Source organism: Schistocerca gregaria, chromosome 4 (genome assembly GCF_023897955.1).
Source record: "Schistocerca gregaria isolate iqSchGreg1 chromosome 4, iqSchGreg1.2, whole genome shotgun sequence".
Lineage (NCBI taxonomy): Eukaryota > Metazoa > Arthropoda > Insecta > Orthoptera > Acrididae > Schistocerca > Schistocerca gregaria.
Genome location: NC_064923.1, coordinates 545,379,218 through 545,391,578, shown reverse-complemented (window position 1 = coordinate 545,391,578; position 12,361 = coordinate 545,379,218). Strand labels below are relative to the sequence as shown.

The following is a 12,361-nucleotide window of genomic DNA, read 5'->3' as shown; positions in this document are numbered from 1 at the left end:
CTATACCACTCTGGCATAGTGGGTTTGCATGACTGCATACACACACACACACACACACACACACACACACACACACACAGTCCACTTGACATTCCCCCTAAACTCAAACAGCATTGGAGAGGCTCTCCAATTGTATTGGAATAGCACATTATCATCGACAAAAATGGGAGCGCCTCCTGAAACCAAGGTGTCAGCAGTGGTGTAATCAAATGAAACTATGAAACTATATGGTTCCAGAGGCCTTCCCAATTCTCAAACATCTACAATGTATACATGCAAGAATAGATAAAGCATGAATGGGCATTTGGATTGAGGAGGGAGTTGTGCTAGGGTAGTCCACACAGTTGAGCAAAGTCATTAACCAAAATGATGTAGTGGTTAACATTTGAAGAGCATTTTCCTACCACTAGTGTTTATGTGCACGCCCAATTTTCTGTCATCCATTTGTCTGCATATATTTTGGATCTTTATATCCCCCTACGTTGCACATTAGTGATTTTTTTTTTTTTTTTTTTTTTACTGCCGAGTGTGTTGGCTATCCCTGGAAGGCAACAATTGGTATTCTTTTGTTTCTGCTGTTTGTAAACAACACACTTTCAAACACATGGTTAGAGGAAACAAGTTTAGAAAGCATTCTGTACAAGAGGTTATGTCACCTGGCAACGATGTTTCTAATTGTAATTCTTCAACAAGTGCAGCATCAAAGAAGCTCTTACCATTTCAAGAGAGTTACAACAAATTTACTGTAAGTGACAAGGGTTGCAGTAACATTATTATAAATTTGAGAATATTATCAGATGTAATTTCTAAATTTGTACCGTGTAGACAGTGTGGTGAGTCACAGAGTTTGAAAATTTTTGAGAGTACCAGTGGGAGAAAAGGCCTAGCAATTGCTTTGGATTTAATTTGCAATACATTCTCAGCTGTGATTTCATTTACAAGTTCTTCAAAACCAGATGCAAGTGGCCCTTATGAAATCAATACTAGATTAGTTTATGCCTTACAATCCATTGGCAAGGGCATGGCTCCAGGGAGAACATTTTGTTCATTGATGAACTTACATCAATCACAAAATATATTTGAAAAAACTAAGAAAGCTGTATGTGAGGTCAGTGAGGAAAGCATGAATCTGGCTGCTAGGGAAGCAGTCGAAGAAAATGATGGATGTTCGGATATTGCAGTTGCAGTTGATGGAAGTTGGCAGTTGATGGAAGAGGACATATTTCTGTGAATGGAGTAGTGACTGCCACAATTGTAGACACCAGTAAAGTGTTAGACGTGGAGATAATGTCTAAATATTGCAAATGTTGTAAAGTCAATGAACATAAAGGACACAACTGTGTGACTAATTTTACAGGAACATGAACCATAGACCTTGCCGTTGGTGGGGAGACTTCCGTGCCTCAGTAATACAGATAGCCATACCATAGGTGCAACCACAATGGAGGGGTATCTGTTGAGAGGCCAGACAAACGTATGGTTCCTCAAGAGGGGCAGCAGCCTTTTCAGTCATTGAAGGGGCCACAGTCTGGATGATTGACTGATGTAGCCTTGCAAAATTAACCAAACTGGCCTTGCTGTGTTGGTACTGCGAACGGCTGAAAGCAAGGGGAAACTACGGTCGTAATTTTTCCTGAGAGCATGCAGCTTTACTGTATGGATAACTGATGATGGTGTCCTCTTGGGTAAAATATTCCGGAGGTAAAATAGTCCCCCATTTGGATCCCCAGGCGCGGACTGCTCAAAAGGATGTCGTTATCAGGAGAAAGAAAACTGGCGTTCTACAGATCGGAGCATGAAATGTCAGATCCCTTAATTGGGCAGGTAAATTAGAAAATTTAAAAAGGGAAATGGATAGGTTAAAGTTAGATATAGTGGGAATTAGTGAAGTTCGGTGGCAGGAGGAACAAGGCTTTTGGTCAGGTGAATACAGGGTTATAAATACAAAATCAAATAGGGGTAATGCAGGAGTAGGTTTAACAATGAATAAAAAAATAGGAGTTCGGGTAAACTACTACAAACAACATAGTGAATGCATTATTGTGGCCAAGATAGATACGAAGCCCACGCCTATGACGGTAGTAAAAGTCTATATGCCAACTAGCTCTGCAGATGACGAAGAATTTGAAGAAATGTATGATGAGATAAAAGAAATTACTCAGATAGTGAAGGGAGATGAAAAATTAATAGTCATGGGTGACTGCAATTCGGTAGTAGGAAAAGGAAGAGAAGGAAACGTAATAGGCGAATATGGATTGGGGGTAAGAAATGAATGAGGAAGCTTCCTGGTACAATTTTGCACAGAGCACAACTTAATCATAGCTAACACTTGGTTCATGAATCATAAAAGAAGGTTGTATACATGGAAGAAGCCTGCAGATACTAGAAGATATCAGATAGGTTATATAACGGTAAGGCAGACATTTAGGAGCCAGGTTTTAAATTGTAAGACATTTCCAGGGGCAGATGAGGTCTCTGACCACAACCTATTGGTTATGAACTGTAGATTAAAACTGAAGAAACGGCAGAAAGGTGGGAATGTAAGGAGATGGGACCTGGACAAACTGGCTATACCAGAGGTTGTACAGAGTTTTAGGAGAGCATAAGGGAACAATTGACAAGAATGGGGGAAAGAAATACAGTAGAAAAAGAATGGGTAGCTTTGATGGATGAAGTATTGAAGGCAGCAGAGGATCAAGCAGGTAAAGAGATGAGGGCTAGTAGAAATCCTTGGGTCACAGAAGGAATGCTGAATTTAATTGAGGAAAGGAGAAAATATAAAAATGCAGTACATGAAGCCGGCAAAAAGGAATACAAACGTCTCAAAAATGAGATCAACAGGAAGTGCAAAATGGCTAAGAAGGCATATCTCACTAGGGGTATGATAGATACTGCTTACAGGAAAATTAAAGAGAGCTTTGGAGAAAAGAGAATCACTTGCATGAATATCAAGAGCTCATATGGAAACCCAGTTCTAAGCAAAAAAGGGAAAGCACAAAGGTGGAAGGAGTATATAGAGGGTCTATACAAGGGCGATGTACTTGAGGGCAATGTTATAGAAAGGGAAGAGAATGTAGATGAAGATGAATAGGAGATATGATACAGTGTGAAGAGTTTGATAGAGCACTGAAAGACCTAAGTCAAATCAAGGCCCCGGGAGTAGACAACAATCCATTAGAACTACTGACAGCCTTGGGAGAGCCAGTTCTGACAAAACTCTACCATCTAGTTAGCAAGATGTATGTGACAGGTGAAATACCCTCAGACTTCAAGAAGAATATAATAATTCCAATCCCATATAAAGCAGGTGTTGACAGATGTGAAAATTACCGAACTATCAGTTTAATAAGTCAGAGCTGCAAAATAGCAAAATACTAACTTGAATTCCTTACAGATGAACAGAAAAACTGGTAGAAGCTGACCTCAGGGAAGATCAGTTTGGATTCTGTAGAAATGGCGGAACACGTGAAGCAATACAGGCCCTACAACTTATCTTAGAAAATAGATTAAGAGAAGGCAAATCTACATTTCTAGCATTTGTAGACTTGGAGAAAGCTTTTGACAATGTTGACTGGAATATTCTCTTTCAAATTCTGAAGGCGGCAGGGGTAAAATACAGGGAGCAAAAGGCTATTTACAATTTGTACAGAAACCATATGGCAGTTATACAAATCGAGGGGCATGAAAGAGAAGCAGTGGTTGGGAAGGGAGTGAGACAGGGTTGTAGCTTCTCCCCAATGTTATTCAATCTGTATATTGAGCAAGCAGTAAAGTAAACGAAAGAAAAATTCGGAGTAGGTATTAAAATCCATGGAGAAGAAATAAAAACTTTGAGGTTCACCGATGACATTGTAATTCTGTCAGAGACAACAAAGGACTTGGAAGAGGAGTTGAGCAGAATGGACAGTGTCTTGAAAGGAGGGTATAAGATGAACATCAACAAAAGCAAAACGAGGATAATGGAATGTAGTCAAATTAACCCGTTTGATGCTGAGGGAATAGATTAGTAAATGAGACACTTAAAGTAGTAAATGAGTTTTGCTATTTGGGGAGCAAAATAACTGATGATGGTCAAAGTAGAGAGGATATAAAATGTAGACTGGCAATGGCAAGGAAAGCATTTATGAAGAAGAGAAATTTGTTAACATCAAGTATTGATTTAAGTGTCAGGAAGTCGTTTCTGAAAGTATTTGTATGGAGTGTACATGTATGGAAATGAAACATGGATGATAAATAGTTTGGACAAGAAGAGAATAGAAGCTTTTGAAATGTGGTGCTACAGAAGAATGCTGAAGATTAGATGGGCAGATCACAGAACTAATAAGGAGGTATTGAATAAGATTGGGGAGAAGAGGAATTTGTGGCACAACTTGACTAGAAGAAGGAATCGGTTGGTAGGACATGTTCTGAGGCATCAAGGGATCACCAATTTAGTATTGGAGGGCAGCGTGGAGGATAAAAATCATAGAGGGAGACCAAGAGATGAACACTACGCAGATTCAGAAGGATGTAGGCTGCAGTACGTACTGGGAGATGAAGCAGCTTGCACAGGATAGAGTAGCATGGAGAGCTGCATCAAACCAGTCTCAGGACTGAAGACCACAATAACAACACAACAAGTGGTGGTATGGAAGTTCATGGAGTACAACAAATATTTCATTGCTCCATAGAAACAAGAGGTGTACCATAAACCAAATATTTGGGCGATGGTGACAGTAACAACAATGTGGTGAATTCTAAGCCATATGGAGATGCCATTATTAGCAAAATAAAATGTGTAGGCCATGTTCAAAAACGTTTGGGAACAAGACGGAGAAAACTAACAGTTGATATGAGAGGAAAAATATTAGAAAATGGAAAATTGTTGACCGGACAAAGACGGTTATCTAAAACTGGAATAGAAAACTTGCAGGTATACTATGGGCAGGCAGTTAGGAGAAATAAAGAAAATCTGTGGGCAATGAAGAGAGGTGCTTTGGCCACATTCTTCCACAAGTCCTCTATTGATGATAAGCCATGTCACGGATTGTGTCCATCAGGAGAAAATTCGTGGCGCAAATACAATAGGGCTCAGGCAACTGGAGAATCTTATTCTCACCAGCATTCTCTTTCTGCAGCTGTTATTTAAGCAATTAAACCTATTTTCAGAGACTTGGCTCATCCAGACCTTCTAAGGAAATGTCTGAATTGGCAGACACAGAACCCAAATGAATGTTTCATCAGCACAATTTAGTACCGCCTTCCTAAAACTGTATTTGTACGTATGCATACAATGAAACTAAGAGTTCATGATACTGTTATTGCATTCAACTGTGGTAATATTGGAAAGTGTTGGGTACTGAAAAAGCTGGGAATTAATCCTGGTGAAAATATGATCACTGAGCTGCAACAATGCAATAAAATGAGGATAGCCGATGCAGACATGTCTGCATCTAATATGGCCAAGAAAGCAAGACAAACATCCAGGAAGGTGAAAAAGAAGCTGGAAGACCAGCTAGAGACAAATGAAAGGCCATCATATGCAGCAGGACAGTTTCAATTAACTGTAAGTAACAAATTTCAAAAGTTTTTTTTTTTTTTTTTTTTTTTTTAAAAAAATCTCACACATTAAAATTTTCAGTACATATGCCTCATTATATCCGAAACTATCATAGATAAATGAATGAAATTTTCAGAGACTCTGTATAACATAAAAAGCCACCTCTGGTACTACAATCATTACTGTTCCCCCATTAAGAAGTTCACAAAACAAAATTTTCTGCAGAAAAAACTTAATATGTTTTGTTAATAAATTTAAAAAAGTATTTCTTAAAAACTATCAAATGGATAAAGTAGATTTTAATACAATTGACTCTATTAGCATCAAGTAACATACAGTAAAAATATTAAGGTCCTGTATCAATTAGTTCTTTTCAGAAATGCATCAAATACTTGCCTAAATTAACATAGGTTAGATAGGCAGGGTGTGGTCCCCTTAAACTAACTGTGCATGCGTTTCAGGAATGATCCCCCAGTTCGGACGAAGCTGATTCATTATTTCAATACAATCAGAGAGTCTCTATAATGCTGCTCAAGTTTAGGGTGAATACTAAATGGGCTGCATTCTGAATGGGTACTATAATTGAGGAAGGAGGCATTCTATGGTAGTCTAGTCAGTTGCGAAAAAGCACTGAGTTAGAGTGGCATAGCACTTAATGCATCTATGCAGTGAGCAAGAGACCCAGTTTGGCATCCCAGCCTTAATCCAAATTTTCAACTGATGCTTCAGATTGCACATATACATAATTGGGTTTTGAGACTTGAAAAGGTCTCTGGAACCATGGAGTTTCATTTAATTAAACCACCTATACCTGGGTTTCAGCGAGGATACCCCACTTTGTTCAATTCCTGAGGTACTATTCCAATATGGTTGGAGAGCCTCTGCATTAATGTTCAAGTTTAGGGGCAATACCATGTCAGCTGAAGTATGAATGGAAATCTGGAGTGAGGAGGGAGATGTGCTAGCATAATCTGTGCAAATGTGCAAAGCCACTATGCTAGAGTGATGTAGTAGTGCTTCAGCCTACTAAGCAGGAGACCTGACTTCAATTCCCAGCATTGGTAGAAATTTTCTTTTGTCACCTTTCATCATACATACATCACAGATATAACAATATTATCAAAAGTTGCCATTCACCATATAGCGGAGATGCTGAGTTACAAATAGGCCCAATGAAAAGACTGTAACAAATAAAGCTTTTGGACCAAAAGGCCTTCGTCAAAAATGAACCACACACACACACACACACACACACACACACACACGGAACTCACCCACACATGCCTGCAGTTCAGGCAACTGTTGCCAGTGGCTTCAAAGTTGGTGCTTCATCATTGTAAAGAATTTTAAAAGACATTAATTCAAATATCTTGTGAAGAGAGAATTTAGTTGAATGAAGTAACATAAGTGCAGCACAAACCACATCCCATACAGAGATGCACAATACAAGAGAAGAAGGTAGTTAAACAGTGTATTAGCTTGATGAAACATTGATGAATTAAACTCATTCGAGGAAGACTTGCAGCAAAACACTTGTCTCTTCTTCTGATTTTGTTCGTAACAGTACACTTGTATTCAGGTGTTAGAAAAACAGCAGTGACTACCATTCAGAAATGGATACTGTCATTTTTTGGAGTGGTTCAATGAATAGTTCTTACCATACCTTGGTTCAAAGTCAGTCAAAATAACATGCCATGCCAGTTATCATGCAAGTGTTACAGAGAAAATGCCAAGTACAAAACATCAAGGAAGCAAATATTTTGCACTGGCTTAAAAACAATAATATTTCACATAGTATAAACCAGACTAGTGTTGAACATCTGCAGCTTGTTAATTTATATGTCACTTGGCAGAGCATGCATAGTTGACTTTCTTGCACATGAACGTGGTCACACAGTTTTGCATTTACCCACATATCACTGTCAGTACAATCCCAGGGAATTACTTTGGTCAATACTTAAAGGCTATTTGGGAGAATAAAACGAAACATTCAAGACCACAGACACTGAATCACTTGTGGATGAAGCAATAAACAACATCTCCTCTTCAGTGTGGGCACACTGTGAGCAGCATGTTGAAATTCTTCAGGATAAAGACTGATAAGGAGATGAAGGGGATGTAAGCCATTAACATATCATCATAAATTTACAATCAGAGGGTTTGGACACAGATTCAGATAGCAGTGGTGATGGTATTATGATGCAGACATTAAAACAAAGTAAAGTAGTAGTATTTATTAATTTTAAAAATTCGTGATTTAAAAAAATGTGTTTGTCAACATACCAGTTGCACGCATAGTATATGAGAACTTCATAGCCTTTATTGATTAGGAATTTGTATCATACAAAGTATATAGACTATAATGTTCAAAATATTGCCCAAGGAGTAGTTAAGCATTTACCTGCATGTTGTACGCTCTATAAACTTGCAAGAATGCTGCTGGATAAATTCGTCAAAAGCTCTGGTGTTTCCACAATAACCCCTGTCATTTTCAAGGTATGAATTTAAGAAGCCTTAAAATGTGTTAAAATGACCTGTTGAGATATTGATGGTTTATGATGTTATTGGTCAGCATTCCCTCAGGATACTGATCATTTTTATGATAGTCTTTTACATTAGTTCTTCCTGCCAGCAATTCTTTTTTACATGCAGTGATTACACTTAATTACTGTCAAACACACCCACACACATGCCTTAAACACATTTTTAAAAATTATATGGAGTAGGAGCAACTGTCAAGCAAATATAATGATTTCAGTTAGTTCTTGAACTTAATTTTGTTGTGTATTTCTATTTTACTTATAATACTGTCTAAATCACAATAAATGACAGTTACTGCAGGCAATTTCAATGACCTTGTCATTAGACAACTGTCATTTTGAGAAAAATTGTACCTGACATCTTAAGAAAACTGTATCAGCTGTTCTCAATTTCAAGTGGGCTACAGCTGTGGAGCAGTGGGCACTATGTCATCAAGACAGGAAGTAAGATTTCTCTCATGATAATTGATCAAAAGTGTTCTAAAAATTTATTATTCTCCTCATAGATTGGAACATATATGATGTACCATAGGCAAGGGGGGTGGGGGTTGACGATGACTACACTGCAATCAACTGAATGAACAATAAAGTAGTTTTGGCTGCCTGATCTACAAGAACAACATCGAACTTTTATGAGTGTCATTTTGTCTGTGATAATATAGGAATGTGTGGTTTTTTATTTACAATGAGGAGTGACATTTTAAGAATGATTAGCAGTTGCAGAATGACACACGAAGCAATTTTAAATCTTGTGATAAAAGTAGAAATACTCTGTAATATCAAGGTGTATACATGGACAAGGAAAAAAAATACCGGGGGGGGGGGGGGGGGTATCAACACGTTTTGGAACGATCTTTGATGTGCAGCAACATGTATGCTGCATTTTTTCATGTTATGGAGGTACAAATTCTAATTCCATGAAACACTGCATGTTACTTTCCGAAGCAATGAAATCGAGATTGCGATGCGCATTTGTGAGCCAGTCATAGCTAATATCACGTGAACTCGCCAGCTGATTACAGCATAGGACACGTGATGTACTTACCAATAGCAAGATCACTCTTAAGCAGCGCAAAAACACAAACAAGAAAACTTAATGATGGAAATTAATAGACATAGTGTTGCTACAAGAAAAACAAAGCTTTCACAAATAATATTTGTTTCGTAGATTAATAAGCTGCAAGCGAAGCTAAGCTTCCACATATAATACTGATCGTTTTGTGCGTGTTACACTTTAAGAAACACCACACAATGCACCAGTAAAATTTTTAATAACGACATAAATGTCTGATCTTCTGGGCTCAAAATTCTTCTAGATGGTCGTCCCCAAAGAGTTGGTTTTGAATGAGAGTCTAATGCCCTGTGATCTAAGAAATTCATCGTACATTGTCGCACATAGTTCATTTTGCTTAAAAGGAAATTTACTTTGAAAGTGACACTTTTCAAACCATCATTCGTAATATTTTCCCATGACTTGCTAGAAATTGGTTAATTTCAGCAGTTCCCAGACAGCACCAGATAACAGGTGTCACTGCGCCTGAGCAGCTACGTTGATGCAGGAAGCCCGCATGTTCGTAAGTGTAAAACATTAAAAGATCTTGCATGTCATAAAAGAAACAAGACATCAAAGCATACTTCAAGAGCATAGGAATTTCATGAACCATAGTACAATGCATAATTTGGCTTAAAGTGCACAATCCTATGTCCAGATTCAGATGTAAATTTTCTTGAGTACCAGTACTCTATTACCTTGTGTTTGGTTTATTATTACGGCATAATGGCATACGAGCTAGAAGGTGGAAAACGTGCACTTGAAATGCAGCGAACAGTTGAAACTAGCCCACAGTGCGGAATTAAATGCTTCATTTCAAATAAATTGACTGCATCAGCGCAAAAGATTAATAAAAACCAAATCTCTTTAGCAAACAGACAAAAATAACATCATTGTTCTGCAAGGCGATTAATGCTTGACTGTCAGAAAGGTGGAAATAAAACCTGAAACTAACATATTTTAGCCTAGCGTAATTATGCGAACTTATTTTAATTCATTTGGTAGCTCCCGGCTACAGAAATCCTTTTTGTTTTCATTTAATGTGAGAGCAATAACCGAAGAGGAAACGGCAAAATCACTAAACGTAAACACGGGTCACGTGGAAACTACCCACCTCCCCACTACAGCTCAGGCTGCTCTGTGCATCAATCCCGGATCTATGATTTTAGAACCAGAGCAATTTAGATAGTGACGCCAAGCCACACATCAGTAGCCAGAAGCGGGAGAAGGTACTACTCACACGTGACTCAACTGCGCACGCGCAATAGCCCACCCGCAACTGCTCAAACGAATCTAATGTAAACAGCTGTCATGTCCCACTCATCAGAGGCAATTTGTTGTTAGGAAGCACTGCATATTGTTCCTAAAGCCTTTGACACACTTAAGGTGGCAGACCCTTGTATGAGCACAGTGTTTTGTTGTTGTATGTGGCGCATTTCCTTTGCGACTCAAGTCTCATTTTCGTTTGTTTTTTTTCCTCTCTCATCCTGTTTTGTTGCTGCAGTGTTATTCTACAAAAGCGGGATACAGTAATATCCTTCATTAGAGCATTGGTTCTTACCAGTCATAAATCACAAAAATTTAACTGGTAACTACACTCCTGGAAATTGAAATAAGAACACTGTGAATTCATTGTCCCAGGAAGGGGAAACTTTACTGACACATTCCTGGGGTCAGATACATCACATGATCACACTGACAGAACCACAGGCACATAGACACAGGCAACAGAGCATGCACAATGTCGGCACTAGTACAGTGTATATCCACCTTTCGCAGCAATTCAGGCTGCTATTCTCCCATGGAGACGATCGTAGAGATGCTGGATGTAGTCCTGTGGAACGGCTTGCCATGCCATTTCCACCTGGCACCTCAGCTGGACCAGCGTTCATGCTGGACGTGCCGACCGTGTGAGACGACGCTTCATCCAGTCCCAAACATGCTCAATGGGGGACAGATCCGGAGATCTTGCTGGCCAGGGTAGTTGACTTACACCTTCTAGAGCACGTTGGGTGGCACGGGATACATGCGGACGTGCATTGTCCTGTTGGAACAGCAAGTTCCCTTGCCGGTCTAGGAATGGTAGAACGATGGGTTCGATGACGGTTTGGATGTACCGTGCACTATTCAGTGTCCCCTCGACAATCACCAGAGGTGTATGGCCAGTGTAGGAGATCGCTCCCCACACCATGATGCCGGGTGTTGGCCCTGTGTGCCTTGATCGTATGCAGTCCTGATTGTGGCGCTCACCTGCACGGCGCCAAACACGCATACGACCATCATTGGCACCAAGGCAGAAGCGACTCTCATCGCTGAAGGCGACACGTCTCCATTCGTCCCTCCATTCACGCCTGTCGCGACACCACTGGAGGCGGGCTGCACGATGTTGGGGCGTGAGCTGAAGACGGCCTAATGGTGTGCGGGACCGTAGCCCAGCTTCATGGAGACGGTTGCGAATGGTCCTCTCCGATACCCCAGGAGCAAGTGTCCCTAATTTGCTGGGAAGTGGTGGTGCGGTCCCCTACGGCACTGTGTAGGATCCTACGGTCTTGGCGTGCATCCGTGCATTGCTGCGGTCCGGTCCCAGGTCGACGGGCACGTGCACCTTCCGCCGACCACTGGCAACAACATCAATGTACTGTGGAGACCTCACGCCCCATGTGTTGAGCAATTCGGCGGTGAAACAACCTGATTAAACATCTAGAAATAGCAATGTAAGACAAAGACAAAAAAGTGTAGCCTACAACTGAAATTTGTTACTGTTATATAGCATTGACTAACATACATAGGAAATTAATGACAACACAGAATGTGATGAGGATGATGCTTGTGTTAATGCTGAAGACAAAGCTGCAACCAAAATGTGTAGCAATAAAAGACTGGAATTATTGGGGAAGAATATGAACAAATTTTGATTCAGACAAGAAAAGAACATGCTCCATCATATTCAGAAGCTATTGTGATCTTCATACAAAGACTGGTTATGAAACAGGTCCTCATGCTATTCTGTTCTGTGCAAGCCTTTGCATACTACATGCAATTGAACCCACTTACAGTAGTTAAGCCTTGCTATTGTCCCACAATTTTACATTACTGCACTCCCCCCCCCCCCCCCCCCCCCCCCCACACACACACACACACCAAGTCCTTCCAATACCTTCCTCACCTTACCAAACATGTGAAATCTTTGATACTGAAGAATATGTCTTTTCAACCTATTCCTTCCTGCAG

At 39.9% G+C, this 12,361-nt stretch overlaps 1 protein-coding gene across 2 annotated transcripts in view; it reads right to left on the bottom strand.

Moving 5' to 3' along the window:
* The window catches only part of LOC126268168 (uncharacterized), a 256,697-nt gene that overhangs the window by 82,627 nt on the left and 161,709 nt on the right, over nt 1–12,361 (bottom strand). The window lies entirely within an intron of this gene.